The sequence below is a fragment of the Rhagoletis pomonella genome, unplaced genomic scaffold, assembly GCF_013731165.1.
Source record: "Rhagoletis pomonella isolate Grant_MI unplaced genomic scaffold, Rhpom_1.0 Rhpom_scaffold_03033, whole genome shotgun sequence".
Classification (NCBI taxonomy): Eukaryota; Metazoa; Arthropoda; class Insecta; order Diptera; family Tephritidae; genus Rhagoletis; species Rhagoletis pomonella.
In genome coordinates, this window is record NW_023461586.1 from 12,566 (window position 1) to 21,011 (window position 8,446).

Below are 8,446 nucleotides of genomic sequence, written 5' to 3' on the forward strand. Positions count from 1 at the left end.
GGAAAGAGTGAGGCAACAGGCTATGAGGTATCAAAAATGTCAGAATTCCTTGGACACACACGCGAAATAATGGCAATTTTTTCTTGACCGTTTTCTTAAGAGCTGCATACCAGCCTTAACGGTTAAAAGATAAAAAATATTGATTATTTTTGAATTATATTTTGCAATGATCTATAAAAAGTCCTGGGTTTAACGGTCCCTGTATTAAAATCTTAAAAAGTTATGAAAAGATATTAAAAAATTTATTAATTGAAAAAGTACTAACTAAACAAAAGTTAAAAAAAAAGTATAAAATATAACAAGATGAAGTGAGGGGGCAACATAAAATTACATAACACCCTAATCTTCAGTTGTACCTTTACCATTATCTCTTTCTACATATTTATCTCTATTCCTCTCTATATCTCCATTTTAGTCGCTATCTCTATCCTTTTCATTATCTTCGAGTTTTTTATCATCATCTTTACCTTGATTCTTATCCTCTTCTTTACAATTTTGGTATGGAAAATATAAATAAATAAAATCGTCAAAACGTCAGGGTATTCACATTTTTGACGCTGACTATATGTACATACATACACATATTCATAGTACACTTATTCCCAAACAGAAGGCATGGTTCTCTCACCAGCTATTCCATAAAATCCATCGAACGTATGGCACACAACTGTGATAAATTGTTTTTGAAATACGTCTTGGAAATAACAATTGTTTATTTAAAAAATTAAATTCAACCGTAAAAACGGCGACCATTTGGTAATTTGTATGTATGGCCGAATGTGCAAATGGAAATGTTAAGAAAAAATAAATAAATTTATAGGCTGAGAAGGCGGGCAGGCGGGCAGTGTTTGCTAGGAAGGTGCCAAAACTAACGTAACAGCGGCTGATAGAATAGGCAAATTTTTAATTTTTCGTAGTAGTAGCCATAATATACATACATATGTACATATGTGCATTAGGGTACCTCGCCCAAGAAAGTTGCAGTTTTGTAAATGTATTAAATTTTGAGATCTTCGCTAAAATATTTCAGAAAAATATTAAGCTGCTCCGATTTCTAAAAGAAAAATCCAAAAATCTAGTTTAAAAAAAAAAATAGTTTTTAAAATATTTTACCAAAAAAATTAGCTTAGCTAGATGATAGAGGGTTAAAGCTTAAATGGTCTGCATAAAAATTTTGAAAAATTTTATCAACGGATTCACAAGAGATAATTAGATTTTTATGAATATTTTCAAATCGGTGCAGCTCAGGTAAATCTGGATATTTTTCCGAAATACTTTGACAGAAGTCCGAAAAGGAAATAAATTTTATACTTCCGCTGGGAAAACTGTGCCGTTTTTTATTTTATTTTTTTTTTTTATAGAGAGTGACGCACCTTAATGTAGATATGTAAATATATAGCAATGCGAGCATGTGGTCAACACACACATATATACAGTTCAAGTACATGTTTATACTACGTATATACGTATATATACATACACTCTTACATGTTATGTACTCGTATACTTTTGTACATATGTACAGGCATATGCTTAATTATTTTTCTAACTTTTTGCCTTAAATGCACACATACACACGCACACGCATTCACATATATATATATTTCTACTTATAAATCTAATGCAATTACTTAACGAAGCATACATTTGTTCACATACATTTGTATTTTTACCACAACGTATAAAAATGAATTCCTCATTGCTGCGCGTTTGCGGATTGTGTGAGAATTGACGTAGCACCGGCATTTTTTATTATTTTTTATACATAAGTAGATATCGACGACAATATTATTTTAGTACTTAAAATTTGCAACACGTTTTACTCTTTGTACTCCTTTGAGTTGGTACAGATTTAAAACGTGAAAAAATTTCATTAAAAAAAAAATTTTTTTTTTTTAGTATCTACTCTTTTTCGTTTGTGTGAATTTCGTTTGCGTTCCGCGTGTGGTGGAAAAGCGTGTCAACCTTTGTAAGTTTCCAATTGTTTACTAAAGCAAGTGATGATGCTTTGGAATCATGAAACTATTTACGAGTGATCTGCATACATACATATCTTAATATCTTATGCTGCTGTCAAATCTGCTGTAGTGTATAAAAATGAAATAAAATGAGACAAATTAGAGTTGAAATGTATGATTTTTTACATTATCTACATTTTTTGTGGACTAACCTACACTATTACTCACATACATACATTGTGTACATGTTATATATGTATTTATAAACATTTATTTGCTAATATACTACATACATACATATGTACTATAGACATAGATGCTGCCGTAATATTTTAAATGAAGCACATAAATACTACATACGAAGTGTAATGCGCCCGGAAAAATTTTGTGAAAAAAGCGAAACATTACTCAGCTTTTGAGTTGTGTATACGCCCAGGCAGGCCAAGTGTGGCCGGCAATTTGCCAAGAAAAACATATGCGGAATACTTAGGTGGGAAAAAAGTCGTTGGTGCGCTGAGAAACTGCAGAAGCAGAGAGGGATTGAAAGATGAATAGAAACATGAAAGAATATTTATGCAAAAAATAATGAGGAAATAATGTGAATATGAAACAAATTTCTAGGAAACAAAAAATTTTAATGTAATTAAAAGCAAGCAAATAAAAATGTAAATCAAATAAGAGTAAAATGGGACAAAAAAAATATAGTTAAAATAATTGAAAAAGTAAAACCAAAAAAAACTGTAATCAAAATGAAAAAATCATAAAAAAAAAATTAAAAATAATAAAAATAAAAATAAAAAATCGTTAAAAATTTAAAGACAATTGAAAAGAAAAAAATACAATAAAACGAAAAATTAAAAAAAAAATAAAACGAAGTTTATAAAATAAACATATACATAAAAAATAACCAAAATTAGATTTAAATGAATTACGAATTAATGAAATAAAATATATGAAATTAGAATAAAATTAAAGCAAATAAAAATAATAAAAATGTTTGAGGTTATTTTTTACAACCTTTTATTTAACTTGCTGTGCATGTATGTTTGTTTGGGGCAAATCTTGCAATCAATTTTTGACAAACTTCCCCTTGACCTAGATACTTGAAACCTCACAGTTGCTTTTCTATTGACTTATTTTTTTATCAGCAACGAAAAGGTAAGCATTTTTACATTTCTTCAGATATTTATTTTTTTTTTGCTCCAGCAGAAAAATTTACCAAACTTCAAAATATCTTGATTTGGCTTTTTCGGACGAGAATTACAAGGTGTAAGTTTCACGCAAATCGGCAGCTTCAACGTACACATTTATTTTTTTTGGCATTGTTATTTTTAAATAAAAAAAAAATGTTTGTTCACGACAATCTGGAAACTCTGACTGCAGATTCGCGTTAAAGAAAAAATTCCTTGAAAATCAGTAGCGTAGTGTCTCGCCCACAACTGTTCTTTTGTGTGCCTGTATGATTCCATCGATCACAGAAAAATTCCCCTACATATGTATGTTCTTCTTTACCAAAAATATGTTACTTTGAAAAATATAACACGAAAATCGATCCAACACTTTCGAAGTTTACCTCGTACAAGGAACATTTAATTCGAATTTGGAATTTACAGTAGCATGGTTTCAAAAAATCCGATATCAACGTGTTACGGTTATCTACCATATAAAAATTAATTGTGGTTATTCGTTATATGGAAGCAAATGCGACAAAAAAAATTCTAAAAAATCAACGGTAATTTTTAGCCACTTGAAACTTGCACATTATTAGACTAAAATTGAATGGGCTATAAAACTGCGTACTCAAAAAAATTCTAACACTTCTGAAAAAAAAAGTTTGAAATTTAGGTTAAAATTTGTTGAATTTTTTTGTAGTCCCTCACAAAGTTTTAAACTTGCGTTTATATGGGTTTTGTTAGAGAATGAACTTAATTTTAATTGAAAATTGCTAAAAATAAATAAATATTGCATTGGCCAATACTTTAAGACGGAGCCAAGGAACTCGCGGTAAACTACGAAAAACGACGAGCTGGGCGGGTTCAGGACCTAAAAACTGAATGTAGGGATGGGCGGGAACAAGGTCAAATATTTATTGCCGCGCTCATCTCTAATCGCAGTTATCATTAATTGACTTTGTTACTTTAATTAATTTAAACCGAGTTTTTTTTTATTTCTTTTCTAAGCAAAATTTAATAAAAATACATTAGCCATAAAAAATTGGAAGAAGAATAACAAACAACATCAGTCACACAAAAAAAAGTTTAACACCGACACAACACCAAGAAAAACAACGACAAAGTAATGTTAGGCAGCAAACCCCCAAAAAAAGACGTTGAACTCTTTGTGCGAGCGAGCACTTCTTTTTTTCACCAATTTTTGCACGATACACCACCAAGCAACTTTCATAAAAAGAATTTCGAAAAACCAACTGATGAAAATAAAATAATTTTAATAAATTGCAGACTCGTAAATTTTACAAAAGATTTTGTATTGCGGCAACACGTCACACACTACAAATACGGCGGCTATACGTGCGTGCCTGCGTGCGTACGACGACTTGCTGCGGTTTAACCACCCCACGACCACTCTCGCTCGGCGACTAAATGGCTAAAAGACAAGTGGCAATAGTGGAGCCACCAAAACCACAAAACACCGCAAAATTAGAGACGAAACTAAGAGCCCAGAGCGACTACAAGTACAAATACAAAAACAAATATTTCATGAGCATCTCAAAAATAAAAGCGCGCGGTGCGAGCGTTATTAAAGAGTCTCCCCCCCCCACCGCTGTGTTAGTGTACCCTGCAGTTTTGGTGCCCGAAATAGTTAAATCTATTTTATCTGGCTGAGAGCGCAAGTGAATCGAGCGTAACTGGGTGGCAGGCAGGCTGTGAGCAGCGTTGCCATTTTAGCCGTTTTCCGGCTAGATTTAGCCGGTTTTGATAGCAACTAGCCGGAGAAAATTCGATCTAGCCGGCAGCCGATTTGTTAGCCGGTTTGTAAAAAAAAGTTAGCCGTTTTTAGCCGATTTTACTATTTGCTTATTTTCAGGTGCAATAAGTAAACAAGTTGTTCGAAAGCAATAATGCAGACCCAATGAAGATTTTTAATGAACTAAATGTTTTACTTTCGCATCTATGCTCCCTAGTGGTTATTAGCGCGGACACATTTGATCCTATATGCTCCCCGTTGGAACCATACCTTGCTCCATTTCCTCAGTTTTATCACAGTTTTGAAGAGTATTTAAAAACAAAAGTAAGCACAAACGCTTTTGACGACGAAGCCGATAAAATAATTCGAGAAAATGGTCGCTATTTTATTATCACTAGGAATTACGCCAACGCCTCCCTACAAATATTGCCACACTAAAAAAATTGACTTTTTTTTCGGTTGGAAATGCATTAAGAGTAATTAAACCAAAAGTATTTGTTCAACTACAGCAACAAAAACGCAAATATAATGCCGACGAAATAACATCCATAGAGATGCAATGGCTACGGTTAACGTTACATACCTGGAGTAATTTAGACTCAACTGTAAAATTTTGGGCCGAAGTTTATCAATTTCGAAATGCCCTAGGAGAAAACCCTTTTGCTGACCTTTGCAACCTACTTTTTAGTTTTCTTGTTTTGCCTATAAGTAATGCAGAAGTAGAGCGAATATTTAGTTCAATGAATATAATAAAAACTAAGCAAAGAAATCCAATGTGCGTTAAAAAGTTAAACGCTATTTTATATATAAGATACGGTTTAAAACGTGAAGAAAAATGCTGCCATAATTTTACTGTAGATGACGATCTCTTAAAATTAATGAATTCAGGTGATATATACAATAGTGATTCATTTGATGATGAGGAATATACACTCGATATAAATTAATGGTGTTAACTAGTCTTTCGTTTCTTGCGATTTATTTAAATAAAGCATGTGAATTTTCACTAAAACATTTTAGCCGTTTTTTGCCAGAGTCTATGTGAAATTTCACTAAAACATTTTAGCCGTTTTTAGCCGCTTTTTTTGCCAATCTAGCCGGTCGGCCAAAAAAGTTCTGGCAACACTGGCTGTGAGTTGCGTTGGCCGTTGCTGCTGTTGTTGCTGTTGTTGCCGCCGCCGCCGCCGCCGCAAGCGTTGGCAAGTGGAGTAGCCGACCAAGCTATTGCGGTAATTTTTTAATGGCTTTTTAAGCAGTGAAAAATAAAAAATTGAACAAAATTTACTACGTTTTGTGCGCCAGTTTTACAATTTTTTTTTAACACTTATTTAATTTTGCATTATTGTTTTTTTTTGCGGTGTGGGAAATCTTGGTTAATAAACTTTTTATGAATGAGCCAGAAAGTATGAGGTGATTGCGTGGCAAAAAAAAAAATATTGTTGATAATTACGTTAATGACTGTGGTTAAGTCAAGTTGGCGGTAAATAGCATACTTCGCTGAATTGTTGTTGTACAATAGAGAGGTGTTTAATTGAAGAAAATGTATGTACATATACATACACACATATAGTACTCTATAAATACATATTTATACATACGAATATACGTTTTTCAAAACTCTAATCGTCTAATGCGAAATTTAATCATTGAAATTTTTCGAACTTGACCTTGAGTTAAAACAAATGACCGCATGGTGGCCACTTACGTACATACATATGTATGTACTTATGTATGTATGTACATATGTATATCCATTGTAAAACGTAACGGCATAAAAAATAATAATTAAGTGTTAATAAGACAGCATAGATTTCGCAGTGAAAAGTCATCTAAAATTGTCAAAAAATATTACTAATTAAAAGACTATAATTTCGTGGTCACTTGTAGAAATTTGTCTGGAACTTTCAGCACATTTTGGGACTTTTCCTGGATTTTTCACGACTTTTTTGGCTTCTTTCGGACGTGATTTTTCTCATTTTCCAAGATTTCCTTGCGCTTTTAGAAATTGGGAATTTTTTGGCCTTTTCTGCATGCTTTCGTGATTTTTGTGTTACACATTTTTCAGGTTTTTTTTTTCAAATTATTTAAGATTTTCCCTCTATTTGTCAATTTTGCTTATCAGCAATTTTACTTTAAAGGTGTCAATATCTAGTTTTATCCAAAATCTATCAGGTAGCTAACAACCCGTAAATACCTAAAAGAAACTGAGCAAGTTTTCCAATATTACGACAACAATATGAACATTGAACAGAAACTTGATAAATTCTTAGCCCTACTTAGTAAAATTGTAAATTTTTTTTCGATTTTTTTTTTTATCACAAAAGAAAAAAAAATCTTTTTTTTCAAAATCAACCGCTATTAAAAAAAAATACATATTATACATTAATAGACTAGCCCAATAAAGCTTACGTATACATACAGATTTATTCGCAATATACATTTTTGTTTTTAATTTATTATTTTTTTGTTTTTATATTCATTTTTCAACCATTTTTTTTTTGTTATCGCTAACTACATATATCATTCCATGAGTACCCTTTTTAGAAAAAATTTAAGTATGCAGTTTTGTAGCACATTTTCCTTTATAAAAAGTTTGCTCGACAAAATTTTCATATAATAATAAGATGTCTAGCACCGACAAAAAAAAAACCAAAATGTCAAAAATCAACGGTATTTTACAGCCACTTGAAGCTTGCTTTTTATTATAGGGTCAGAATTCTTCAAATCAGTACAAAAAAAAATAAATTCAAAATCAGTTTTTGCTTTTAAATAAATAACAATAAGTGACCTAAGGGCTAGGGTTCAGAGATGGTATTTTAAGAGATCGTAGTAGAAAGTTCAAGCCTTAGTTTGAGCCTAAGTGGAAGGCTCTATCACCTTTTGTTTAATTGCGGTGGGTACTCAAACTGTTGTTCTATAAATGACTATAAGTGACCATTAAGTCAAGGTGCAGGGATGTTACTTTCAGGGATATTAGTCGAGACTTCTAGCTTTAATTTAAGCCTAATATCGCCTTTGGTTTCTTTGCTAGAATTTCTAAAATATTGCAATTTTTTTACAATTTGACCTCGTTTTTCTCAAAATCTTGAGCTGATGGAAACTCTATACTCACGGATTCATAATCAGCACAGAAAAGACAATCAAATCAGCTTTAACATTTTGAGCAACAAAATGTTTTCCTATTTTTGTTCCCTTGTGTACTAAATTTCAATACAAGGTAGCCAGTGGAAGCAGTTATTACTTTTTTACAGTTATATGGTAATAGTCGCCATCTTCTTCTCTTCGGAATTCAGTTTACAAGGTTTCACTGTATCTACCGTATTTTTTTGAATATCTGCTAGGCGGGGCCATTGTTAAAAACTAATTGTCCTTTAAAAGGATATATGTATTAAAAAACAACTAAAAAAAAATATATTTTCTTAAAAATTTTACATAAGTATACTAAAATATAGTAGTATTTTGGTATTTTTTGTTCAATTTATTTATATCGTCGATCAACAATGAATTTTTGAAAAAAAAAAAATGATCTAAAAATTTTTTTGCGAATAACTTTTGCTCGTCTT